The sequence below is a fragment of the Centropristis striata genome, chromosome 19 (assembly GCF_030273125.1).
Source record: "Centropristis striata isolate RG_2023a ecotype Rhode Island chromosome 19, C.striata_1.0, whole genome shotgun sequence".
Taxonomy (NCBI): domain Eukaryota; kingdom Metazoa; phylum Chordata; class Actinopteri; order Perciformes; family Serranidae; genus Centropristis; species Centropristis striata.
The window spans coordinates 18,948,974-18,963,010 of NC_081535.1; the positions used below are offsets into that span (position 1 = coordinate 18,948,974).

The 14,037-nt window shown below is 39.4% G+C and overlaps 1 protein-coding gene across 1 annotated transcript in view; it reads left to right on the top strand.

Annotated features, from left to right (window-relative positions):
* itga1 (integrin, alpha 1) overlaps window positions 1-14,037 on the top strand; it is a 56,794-nt gene that overhangs the window by 6,751 nt on the left and 36,006 nt on the right. The window lies entirely within an intron of this gene.

Genomic DNA, 14,037 nt, shown 5'->3' on the forward strand with positions numbered 1-14,037 from the left:
GTCAACCTTGACAAAAGCAGCACATATCAGATCCACTCCTTCTGTGCTTACCCTTCACAATAAAAGCCAGACACATATTCACTGCGTAGATGTGAACCATCCCTCCATCCATTATCCCTAACTGGGTGCCAGTCGTGGTTGACATTGGAGCGACATCCTGGACAGGTCTCCAGACTAACACAAGGTAGATACATGGATACAGACAACCATTCACGCTCTCATTCACTCCTACTGTGGTAGGAAACCAGAGAGAACCCATTCTGGCACGGGGGGAACATGCAAACTCCACACAGAAGAGTCACAAGCCGGAGTCGAACTGGCGACCCTTTGCTCAAATTTTCTGGAAGCATTTCACTGAAAGGGAACTCAGTAACTTAACTTAAGGATCCATGTATTTGGTCCTCTGCTGTCAAAAATTCAAAATGCTGCCAGTTTGAATAGTTTTGCGTCATTTATTTGTCATGCTCCTAATGTGTAAAGGCCTTTAGCCTTGTCTTGTCTTGGCAACATTTGTATTTAACAACCAAAGTTCAATGCTGCTCAGTCAGTCAGTTGGTGCACTACTTTGGTCCAACTTGGTGGATTGACAAGACATTTTATAGACACATTCATGGTCCCCAGAGGACAAATCCTGCTGACTTTTGTGATCTTGTGACTTTTCCTCTAGCCCCAGCAGCAGTTTTTTTTGTAGAAAAAGTAGAAAAAACTTGCAGTTTGGTGCAGACACTCAAGTTCTTTGTGAACTTATCTAACACCATCATCAGGTCAGAATATTCAACTTGTTCTATACTTTGGTTGAGTTTCTTTCTGTTTACATTGAGTATTACATTCTCTCATAACTGCCAGCGTGGCTGTAGACTCTTTGTCTTGTTACAGTATAATTTGCAAATAAATAAAATGAATAATGTCTCTCTTATGTGTATTAGAGGTGACTGTCAGTAAAACACAACCGGTTCTGGTTCTTCCAGAGAACTGAGTCATCTCTGAATCATTATGTTCTGTCTGCTGCAATTTCTACAGACGGGGAAGTGAGAAAGGAATAAAAGGAAACTCTTGGGTTGCCAAGGTTGCCTGCACCAAACATTTTCTGCTTTATGACTGTGAATGTGAAGTCATCGTCTTATGGTTTTAGCAGTCACATGCAGAACGGAGCTTGAAAACTAGGCTAAATATACTGGATATATTGAATGTAATGGTATTTTTTTCTGGCTGTGGATGTAAATAGTTCACATGTTCTATGAGATGTTAACTGTACCATTATGCCAGAGTAAGTGAAAGTTATTCTTGTTGTATTTGAATAGCAGGGCCAATCTCCATGAAGTGTTTGAAAACCTAATCTTCCTATAAGTGGCCCCTAAGCTCAAAAATAAACACAATAGTGAGATAAGTGCAGGATAATCCCCCAAACTTCACCCAACAGCACACACACACTTTGGAGAGAAACCGATATCTGTCATAAAAGAGCTTCAAATAAACAAAACGCCCGTGAAGGTGCGACATCACATGTCGTTTCAGCTTACGTGGGTCTTAACCTCTGAGGAAGGTCGAGCCACACACAGACACACATGCATAAACACACACTGAACATGTTAAAGCATTCGGCATGTGTTTCACACTTCATCACTTGTCAACACTCCTCTTCAAATGTTACATTTTAGGATTTTCAGGAGCATCCTCTTAACCCTATCACACCTTGATATAATTGTTTCCATGTTGAATAAATATTGAAGATTTGTCTGAAACATTATATTATTATATCCTAAGCTATTAAGCACATATAAATCACACCTTTTTAAAAAAAAATCTTTTTGACATTATCTCAGCCCAAGTCCATCTTTCTGCAGATAACTGGTTCATATCTATCTCTCCAGCCTGCAACATTATCATGCCCACAGATAATTTGTGCTGAGGTATTTTTCGGTCATGTGACCACACAGTTGTTGTGAGGCATCAGGGGCAAAGAGGAGGGCGGAGGAGGCAGCGGGGCAGGCAGGGAGGCAGAGGGGAGAGTGTAATGGAGGTTGTCTGAGAGAGAGGAAAATGCTGCTGGGAGGAGAATTTGTTGTGGGAGGAGACTGCATTATCTCCAGTTTGAGCAAAAACAAGAAGAGGAGTGAAAAGTGCAGAGGTTAAAGAGAGAGCGGACAACCACTGCTTCTGTTTTTCACACAAAGAAGCGGGTTAGTTATCTCTGCAGCTTCTTTACAGTGGTCAACAAGTTTGTCAGTGGCTCCCAAAACATCTGTTACCTCTATAGTAAAGTGGTAGTGTGGTGAAGTAAGGGTCGTTCCTGATCAAACAAACTTTGTTCTGTTTGCTAGTGTCATTTAGTCCCTTAGGGTTTTAATGGTGCTCATTACAAATTATTTCTTTGTGAAGACAGATGAATGATGTGTGACTTGTCGTTGTTTGGTGTTTGTAAACATGCAGTATTCAAAGTTGTCCCCTCATGTCAGGGAGGAGAAAGAGACAGGAGTGGTGGTCGATTGAGCTGGGGAGTGAATGAGAGAGGGAGCAGCCTCACCAACAAAGAACAAAATCAGAGGAATAAAAGTTAATTTTTTGATATTTTCTGATTGTTTGCCATGTTGGAAACATGAATAATGACATTAGCTATTTTACCATTGTTGTTGTTAGTGATCCACTATTTGTTAATAATGCCATGGATTGAGTCTGTCAGCCAATCAGAGGCTGTGTTACTGACTGTGCTGACATCCACAGTGCTGTAGCTGATTCGATACAGTTCTTGTGTGGGGAAAAAAGTTGAGCTGAACGTTCTGCATAAACTATTACATTCTATTTAATCATTTAATGACTTTTCAAAAATTAAAAAATCATGACCCATCCCCATACATACTTCCTTCTTTGACACGGAGAGGGTAAAGTGATGATTGACTGGTAGATTTTGTATGATGATGACAGTTTCACTGGTTTTACTGCAGCACAGCTAGTGTTAAACTTCTCCTTTCTTTGTGTTAACTGTTGTTTTGGGTGTAGTTTGTGATAAAAGGATTTTCTTTTCTCTTTGTTGAACAGGATTAAGGCCTGTCTCGAATCATTTCCTTGTTTTTGCCAGCATGTGCCAATCAAGACCCCATAACGTCTTGCCAGAAGAAACACATGAAGAGTACTTGCACACATATTTGTACTCCTCCGGGGCTCCTACTACCTGCTAAGTGCTGATAGCCTCAGATGTTGAATGCATGTGTTTCTGTGTGTGTTTGCAGACCAGAGCAATGCTGCATCTGTGCACCAGGCCTGTGCAGCCCTCCACCCCCTCCCCTGTTACTCTCCCAGGCCAGCAGCAGGCCAGAGCTATCCATCATACTGGCATCATACAGGGAGCAGCAGAGCAGTGGCGTCTGCCTGGGGCAACATATTCACATTAACCTCTCCAACAAGAGGCCAACACCAAACGGCCACGCTAGTTGTGATGCTCTTCTCCCAGACTAAAGTTTCCTGGGAAAAGAGTGGCTGTAATGTTTCACTGTAACAGTTCGCTGTAGGTCAGAATGAGGCTGATTATTCTTTTACCACTGTGAATTATATAATGGCATCAGACTAAGAATAAATCTAAAGGGAACTGTACAAAATAATTAATCTAAAAAGAGAATACCTACACCTTTAAGGTCAGCATAAACTTGCCTTGGTTTGTCACTACTTCAAAATTAATGAGTTGTTATTGTTTATGTATGTATTATTATACAGCTTTACTGAATAATTGATTCTAATTGGTCAGTTACAGCGGTTTACAGTCTGTCATTCCTGAACAGCAGACTTCTGCTATAAAGACAGATCTGAAGCAGAAGCAAAAAAAAACATTTTTAGATAAAAATCATAATTTTAAATGAGTATTTTGTGTTAAATTATTGTTTTCTTTCGTAAGTAGCCATGTAATTAGTGGGATAATGTACAGTGACCGGGTCATTGTTGCTAAATAAATCCCTTCAGGGTGATTCAAGACCCCTCCATCGTTGTCTGCATCATCCTGTTGGGATTCATATCCCAATAATGACCCACTTACTGTATTATTTCTTTCTTGTATATGTGTATTTGATTTTAATTAGTTGAAAACCACCAAACTATCTAAGCTAAAGTAATATTTGGGATCTTTACTAGACAATCAATGTTAAAAAAGCAAAGCAAAGTTTATTTTTCTATAGATTCTATATGCTGTTGATCGGAAGTCTGTGTCGTTAGATAATCAATATTAGATGACTCATCTTGGAAGCAGTTGATCCACTGAAACATTTAATTTTCAGAGTTACATAGAATAAGAGCACAGACATGAACATAATTACAAGTGAGTAAACCTTTTCTACCAATATACCTGCCCTGCTTTGCATAGACTTATCCAAAGTTCTAACAAAGACAATAACACAATTTTTTTTATTTTATAGTAATTATTTCAAGCAAGATAACTTTCTACTACACTGACTGAAAAACACTGTGAATGATTGAATTCAAGTACAAAACACATATCTTCCATCTCTTGACATGAATTGACCAGAGGCCTATTGTCCATCACTTTTTAAAATATACAAAATAAATGAAGTAATAGATCAGTTGATACATATATGTTCAACTTCTCTTGAAGAATAGGTTCCTTCTAACTTCCTTGAGTGACGTTGACTGGAGTTGGTTTGTTAGCTGCATTGCAGAATCAAAGAGAACTCTTGACATCAGACCTGACATTTACTGATGATGAGTTTTAAGACTTTTGAATTTTTCAGCTGTAGCCGCTGGCAGAAAGTATTTTGAGGAGGCATAAAATCATTATTTTTGGCTTCTCAAATGCAAGAATAAGATAAATATTTTGGAAGTTTCTCAGGAAACAGAAGGAACTATGTGGTTCATACCAATAGCAACATTTCACAAAGCTCTCATGCAGACATTTTTCTGGGGTTATTCATGTCATGTTCATTTTGGTTGCAAATAATAAATCTTTTGGGAGATGTTTTAGATACAGTGTTGTCAAGCTTGTGAAACCATTAATCTCCATCAATTTATGCAAATAAAAGATAATTCTTCCTGATGATATAGAAACCTCCAGGCCTGATCTTTCCAGGATAAAAAGGCTGCATCTCTCTGTGTACTCCTGGCTTGGTATTTTGCATGTAAAGGGAGCAGACTAAAGTTGGCCACAGACACATAGTGAGAGGGAACTCATTCATGTGACAAAATCTTAATGGCCCCGGGTAACTTTTGGTTTTTGGTTGTGAGAAAAGCTTGATATTAATGGAACTAAGTGAAGTGATTTGAAACTCACCAGTTTTTTTGTATCTGGATGAATTTGTCCTGTGTGATGTTTTTCCTTACTGCTTTTGAGTAGACTTGAAAAACCGCAGTGGTAAACAAAACATCAAGGGAAGTTGTGTGTGTGAACACATCTTTGTGTCTGACAGGGCGAGGGAGTGTGTCGACAGGGTGGGATTCACCCCCGCTGAGTTTATGTCCACACTCACGTGGATACATTTCAAAAAAGGTTCTTTTTTCTTTTCTTTGAGCTTCAACAGTAGTCTGGAGGGTTTATAGGGCTCTCCTTGACTAATGGGATTCATATTGAGTAACACTCCTATGATTTTGTGAACTAATTGATTAGTTGATTAAATGGACAGGACAGTAAAAGTTTCTGTGCAGAGAATGATGCAGAAGCTTTAAATCTTGTGTTTATTAGAGATGTGCTCTTAAGTTTATTGGATAAACGCCATTCAGCATGAAGAAAGTAGAAAAAAAGACTAATCTACTGAAGAAATCTTAGTCAACAAAAATCAAAACAACAATTAGACAACTAATTGACAAAGAGGGGACAGTTTTTTTTTGTTAAAAAAAACCCAAACCCAAATATGTTCCCTTATTCCGCAGTAAATTGACTTAATTGACATGAATTTAAATGGAAATGATTACTTAAGCACTTAAGTAAATACATGTTCAGCAACTAATTTCCAAGCAGAAAATAGTCATGTGTTATGCTCAAACTCTCCTGCTCAATGCATAGGACTTATCATTTCTGAATCTTTATCACTTTGAATCTTTATTTGTGTGAATAATTATCTTGATCAACATTAAAACTAGTTTTAAAGGGATAGTTCAGGGTTTTGGACATTAAGTTGTATGAAATACTTGCCAGCTGGCCTGTACTCTGTACCTGGCTTTTTCAAAAAACAAAATAGTGCACAGAAGGGAAGTTTCTGATATGCACAAAGACTTTTGTTTTGTGGTGGAATGGGTAACCTTTTAGTGTAGCTTTGTGGAGTAAAACCTTGTAGTTTCATGACCCTGCCAGCTTGCTGGATCTATTCTATGATCTTAACCAAACTCTGACACCAGAGCTCAGAAAATACGCTAATAGCGTTGCATCCACTACACTACGGGCAAGTTTTTCATACAACCTAATGTCCAAAATCTTGAACTATCTTTTTAAGGTGTCAGCACTGTGCAGGCTCTTTAAATAACAATGTGTTGCGATTCTAAGCATATAATTGTAAGCTTTTCCCTCTCAGTCTTGTTTGGCAAGTGATATATTGACAAAACACCTCTCAACTAACAATTAGATTAATCTGCTGTTATGATCCACGCTACACAAAGATTTCAGAACCTTGCAGACGGGCTGAAGAAAGATGGGTGTGTTTCTGTGTGAACTGACCGGGCGGGCTGTTTCCCCCTGATTTTGGAACTTTTGGAAAGAAAGTGCTGAACTATTCCTTTTAAGAGCAAGATCTTTTTCCTGGAAATGGTCTGATCAACTTGACAGATAAATAGTGAGCCTGTGATTTAGCTAATGCTCGCTTGTTTTTCCTATAAATTAATTGCATCGATCCACATAAACAGCGGGCAGCGAGCTGGAAGCAGCTTACTATTTGTGTATTCTTCTAGGACTAATTAAAATTTTAGGAATATAAGTAGATGGTGCAGATCAATGTTAAGTGGGAGTTTGGCTAAGAGCCTCAGTATCACTTCATTATTAAGAACACACTAAACATAGCACAAATAAATTGTACTGCCACTTTGTAAAGCTATAATTAGAGTATTCCCGTTGTGGTGTGGGTTATTAACTATACCCAGCATGTTATTTTAAATGTGATGTAGTTATTTTTATGTCAGAATTGTTGCATATACTCAAGAAAGTGTTCTCTGTTTGTGCAAGATAAGTGACAACAAACTACACTCCTTTTTCCTGTTCATTGGATTCCCATTTGTGTGTCTGTTTTCTTTAAAAGTTTCACTGACTTTGCAAAATAAACCTGCAGTGATGTTTTAGGAGTTGTAGGAATATGGAGTTTACACATAGGCTCATAGTATTTGAGGCGTAGCGTGATTATTTTTGCTTGTTGCTTATTGATTCTGGACTAAGGTCATTCTTTGACCCTTGGGTGTGTGTATTTTTAGTTCCTCGGGAGGTGTTTGATCTATCCCAGCTGCTCCCTGTATGTTAAAACGGTTGTGATCAGCAGATTTAACAGACATTGTGTGTGTATGTGTCTGCTGCAGGGACATGGTTAGGAGAGTGTCAGCCACCCCTGCAATATACAGTGAATTGGGGGGGGATGAAAGCTTTGACAGTCGTCTGGGGGGATGATGTCATGCGTGGGTCTCTGCTTGTGAACCTGCATGTTTTCTGCACCAGTGAAAAAGCAGAGCTCTGGAGGATACATCTGGAAGTTTCAGAGTGGAATCTGACACTGTGGAGCCGCCACGTTCAGTCAATGAATGAAAGGATGCCTGAGGAGTGGAGCAGCGAGATGCTGGAACGGGAGGTGGGAGAGCAGGAGGGACAGAGATGAATGGAAGCAGGAAATAGTGAAGAGATGGATGACGTTCTTGAGGGAGAGAGGGATGACAGAATGAATTAATGAATGGGTGGAGCAGAGGAAGCAGATTAAATTGCGAGCAGAGTTGAAGGAGATGATTTTTGACAATTTTAACAATGCTCTCAGGATGACAATGTCTTAAATATCTCAGCAACTATTGGACAGACTGCCGTGACGTTTTTAACATTCATGCTCCCCAGGATAAAACCACTGCTGCAGTTTTTGCCCTCTGAGGTTGAAATTTGGCATGGCAGTCAAGTGCTGGTGTTAGAAGGTGTGGGACGGTTTTCACTGGCTAAAAGGTGGTGTGGCAGTGGGACTGGCCCATAATAAATAAGGTGCATAATTCCTAGATGGATTCATTTATCATGTCCAAACTAATAAACTGTTTGCTGTAAACTCTTACATAAGTCACATGGATGTGTGCATGTATGTGGACTTATGTAGTGAAATATCTCAACATCTTCTTCGACTGGCACAAAGACTTATACGCATTCATGGTCAACTGTTGCAATGCCTTTTCATCTATAGTGCCGTCATCGGGTCAAATTTTAATTTTGCCCAATACTTATTTGATTTACAATGCTTGCAACCTGTGCATTAGTATGCAGGAGGAATATAAGATTGGTGAATTTTTCTGCAATTTATGCGTGACAAATATATGTGACAGGATACTGGCACCATTTGCGATTTGCACACATTTCTTGCAAAAATACTCCTGGCTTGGTATTTTGCATGTAAAGGGAGCAGAATAAAGTTGGCCATAGAGAAGAAACACATAGTGAGAGAGAACTCGTTCATGTGACAAAATCTTAATGGCCCCGGGTAACTTTTGGTTTTTGGTTGTGAGAAAAACTTGATATTAATGGAAGTGAAGTGATTTGAAACTCACCAGTTATTTTGTATCTGGATGAGTTTGTCCTGAGTGATGTCTACCTGCTTTTGAGTAGCCTTGAAGAACCGCAGTGGAGAAACAAAACATCAAGGGAAGTTGTGTGTGTGAACACATCTTTGTGTCTGACAGGGCGAGGGAGTGTGTCGACAGGGTGGGATTTGCACACATTTCTTGCAAATTTCATGTTAGTATTGCCATTTTGAGCATGTTAGCATGCTTAGTTAGCACATAGTTCAAATAACTGTACAACCCATGGGATGTATGAAGAAAACTGGATAGAAGTCCATTCATTTCTATGGAACAAGTGCACCCGTGTTTCACTTTAACCCGCCTCCCTCGATCTCAGGCCCATTCATAAAAAAGGAAAACATTTAGCTTTTCGGACATAATGACTTACTTATTGATTTATTTGAATATTGACTTAGTTAAGTTGATTTACCTCCATAAAAATGTCCTACTGATGTAAAGACATATCATTAATAATGTAAGTCTTTTGGGAAAAGTCTCTTTGGGCCCCTGGCATCATGTGACGTGACGGTTTGGCCGCTATGTTGAATTGGCTTCAAAGCCCGGCGTTTTTCCTGAGGGCTTGGTGCAGCCTTACAGACCCTCTGGCTGCAGACCCATAGTCTTTTTCTAATCAGGCTGCAGCTTGTCTTATTTATCTATATCGTTCGCTGACATTAGTACTAAAACTCGCAGGAATTTGGCCCCCTGTGCTCCCCCGTGCATATGAAGATACAAACCGCCTACATTCATGACCTCTTGTGTCTACTGCACACCCACATACTGCACATTTGCCAAGAAATAAGCAACAACTGTGAAGTCTGACAAATGAGGAAACTAAGAAACAGTCAGCGTAGCTAAAACCTGCCAGAGGCTCAGCTCGTGATAACCGTCCGTGGAGTGATTAGGGAGGAAAGTGGACACTGCTGCAGCTCAAAGCAAAAAAGAAATAGGCTGGCAGTCAGAGGAGGATTATGGGAAAATAAGAAGGGAAAGCTGAGAAAGAAGGGCAGTGGAGAAGAAAAACTGATAAAAGAACAAAGGCGGAAATCTGGAAATATTTCAGTTTCATAACCTGCCTACAGCCATGCCAGAATATGAAGCTTCCCTTCTTTGCCAGTCATGTCTGTTGTTAAACACCAGCACATGGTGCATGAAGGTCCAGGTCCCACCCAAAGCCCTTTTTGGATTAATCCCTTTTAAGGGTCAGACACCATACCATCATAAAACATTTTTTCACTGACATATCATTAACATTATCCAGTTTCTGTTTGTTCACTTTAATTTTAGAGGATTTGTTTTAAGTGCCTGTCTTGGATCAACTTTACAACTGACGCGTGTTTCTTACGACGACTGATTAAGGTTGAGTTTCAGGGTGACTTAATGACTTTGCTACCCACAGGCGCTGATTTGCTCTAAGCTTTAAAGCTGATTATAGTCGGTTAGATGTGTTACAGGTGAGCAGGTGCCAGTCGGGTGTGTGTTTTTATTGTAGCAGAACGGGGCTTTGAAGACTACAGGTGCTGACTTGAGGTCATTTTTATAGGTGGTTTGACGTCTCACAGGCCAACAGGTGCTGATCTGTGCTGCTTTCTTCCCGGGATGTATCACACAGATCTAACTTTGGCGACTCGGTTTGATGTCTCACAGAATTGTTAAATGCTGAAATGGAGTCGTTTGGGTTTCAAAAACTAGCCGAGAGGGCAGCAGGGTTTATTGTGGGTTAGTGTGGCTGACAGACTGCCAAGATCAATCAGGACCACATGGAGCTTGACTGAAAACAGACTCATTGGTTGTTCATTGTAGTCTTAAGCCTGTAATATTAAAGCAAATTTTTAATAAGAAATTTCTGGTGACTAGATTTTTCTTATGATAAACAATGACATAGATGGACTGTATTTTATCTGCCAGTCCTCTTTTTCTGTTACAAAAAAAAAAAAAAATAGAGTCTACAGCTCTGCTCTTAGACACATGCTCACAATGCCAATGCTAACATGTTGAGGATTAGCAGGTATGGTATACAAAATGTTCATCATAGGACATCAACCTAATTACCACTAAACACAAAGTACCGCTGAGGTTGATGGGAATGTCATCAGGCCCTGATTACACCAAGTTGCTCACCTATTTATCAGGATAGTAAACTGCATTATACTCACTGGAGAGATTCACCTGACTATTTGACTTTGAATAACAGTATTATAGTAGTGTATTATATATATATATATATATATATATATATAGTATTATATAGTTCATCGTAATGAAATACAGCTAATATCAATAACCTATCATCTGCATTTTTCGTCTACATCATAACAGGTAGGTAATGGTAAAGTACCATGGTAAATAAAAACTGCAAGAAAAACTTAATGCATGGTGCAAAAGAGTAGCACACACCAGGGACATGTATTACAGGAAAATAATTAGATTTTGCCTGCTGCATGTTTCAAGCGATGCGTTTCTAGTGATTTGTTTCTTTAAATGCTTCTTGGTGTGATCAGGGCATTAGCTTTTAAGTATATAGTTACACCAAAGTATTGGACACATTTAAGTTTTGACCTCATGTTGGTGACAGGAAAAGAGTCAGTTGATCACCACACTTCTCACAACTCATCTAGAGTCTGGACCGAAGTGGTGGACTGACCTGCCATGCCACTAGTACGGCTAAAAAACACTACAGTTTCTGCTCTGCTCACCATGTGTATCAGAGCACTATATGAACCCTCCAGACAGTGACTGACAGCTTTATATGCCAATACCTCAGAGGCTCTTGAGGCCATTTCCATCCACAAAGGGAGAAGCCCGGCTTATTGGTTTTCCAGGGCAGATGTTCACCCAGCTCGCGAAAATAGCCAGTTACATAACTCGCTGGTTTTGATTTGAGCGGAGCGGAGCCAGGAGACACCACATACAGCAAAATGAGATTGGTATACACAAAAGACGGCCAATAGACAGAGGACGTTCCTGTTTAATTTACAGCTGAGGCCAGTGGTGACTCTGAACTGTACTTGAGCTCAGTCAGTGATAAATGATAAAGGCCTCGCTGGCTTAAAGCCATCTTAAATCAGCTAAATTGGCTGTGTGTGCGCGTGTGTGCGTGCGTGTGTGAGCATGCGTGCACCTGTGGATTTGAGGGGATGTCCATAATCAGGTTAATAGAAACAGGAAATGGAGCTTCTCTGAAAGATGGAGAGGGGCAACAGAGGAAGTAGAGAAATGAGCGAGGGAGAAACAGGGGGGATAATATTTCTTGGCTGGGATTCCAGTATATGACTTTGCAGGTCTGCTTGTCTCTCTCTCTCTCTCTCTCTCTCTCTCTCTCTCTCTCTCTCTCTCTCTGTCTATATCTCTTTACCAGAGGGGAATGTAACAAGCGAAACCTTTTGTGAAATCTGTAGGATCAACATCTAAACATGACTGGATGATGACTGGCAGCAATATGCTTTTTTAAGTCCTCTGTTTATGAGAAAGCATTGAGAAATGCTGGTAACAGACCTGATTGCATGTAATTTAATGCATCTAAGCCTGTGTGAGTTATGGCCCACATACAGGCACTGATCCCTGTTTGTATTCCTCTCTCTGTCTGTCTTCTACCGAGCATGTCCTGTTGACATGATGATACTACACCACAGTCTATGGTACAGCCCGACCAATGGGATTTTTGAAACCAATATTGATGGGAACTGAGGGGGAAAAGTCACTGGTTACCAATAATACAGCTGATAAAAGGAATTTTTTGGACAGTTTTTGCATCAATATGATTCTGTAAAGGTGCTTAGAAAGCTTACTTTACTTTATTTCTTAAAGTATATTTTTACATGATTGTACATTATAAATACACATTGTTACATACTACACCATCTTTGAAGTTGTAGTTCAACACCTTACTGCCAGTTTTCTGTCGCTTTTCAACCATCTATAGGTAATCGAGGAAAGAACATTTTATTTTACATTTGATGATGACCATTGCTACATCCCCACGAGCATAGTTTTCTGCATTCTCTATAAAACAGAATTTTCATATCTGTGCATGTCAGACAATATATATGCAGATACAGATAGATCTATCTATCATAAACTAATATCAGCCAATAAAATCTGCCAACTAATTCATGGGTTTTGCTCTAAATTCATGATTTTATTTCCAATCTGATAGTCTGGAAGGATGATTGGTGATGTGCAATTGTCAATCAATTCATAGATTTATTAAGATTTTTATACAGTGATACATTTTTAATCAAACAAAATGTAATAATTGCTCATCCTTTCTGCCATATATTCCTTTAAAAACTGTACAAAGAGCCCCGAATTAAGAATACAATCTGTTTCTATATACATTTTACTCGAGATGAAAGGGACAAATTATCTTTTTGAGGTTGATTATTAAAGAACAGAAGATCACCAAAATTATTATCCATCTAATATCGTTGAGATAATTCACTCAAAACTACAAATATCAACCTTCTGGTGGCGCTTGAAGACAAGTCAGGTGAATACCAAAGTTGTTAGGATTCATCCTCTGGGGAAAAATTAAAGTCTGCACAAAATTTCACAGCAATCTTTTCGATATGCTTTGACTTATTTCAGATTCAGACTGGACCAAAGTGGAGCACTGACTGACCAAAACATCCAGCATTCTTCAGCTGCACCACTTCCGTGGCTAAAAAGTCTATAATTACTTTGGTGGCACAGTCCAGACAACACATGGGATCTCTCTATTGCCTTTCAGTTCACACACATTACTTACACATCATCATCATCAAACAAATAGCTGCTTTTTACTTGTGTCTCCATGTATGTGGTCTGTGTCTGCACGTTCTTTTTAAAATCCGACTGTTCTTGTACTCCTCTTCGCTCCCTCACAAGTCCGGGAATCGAATAAATTATACCGGAGGAATTCCCTGGCACAGTAGATATAAAGAGTGTCATTGTAGTGCAGGCACAATGAGACATGGATGGATTTATATAGAGCCTCTGTGATATATACTCAGCTCAGTGACAGACAGACGCAGACTCGGCAGAGTGCAGAGAGGAAGCCATTGTCCTGCAGGTCAGACTGGACTCTGACCAAAGTGCTTCACATTGATGTTTGAAATTCCTCCAGTGGGGTCCAAAATGACTCTGTGTGTGTGTGTGTGTGTGTGTGTGTGTGTGTGTGTTTGGTTCACAGTTCACCCCTCATATCTGTATACTATCTATGTTTTTGATACAATTACAATTATATAAATATTGTGGCTAAATTAATTAAATGCCCACTATTTATTAAGGTAGTCTATTTCTAGATGTGTTTGTTTTTCATTTTCGGGGTTGCATCTTGAATGC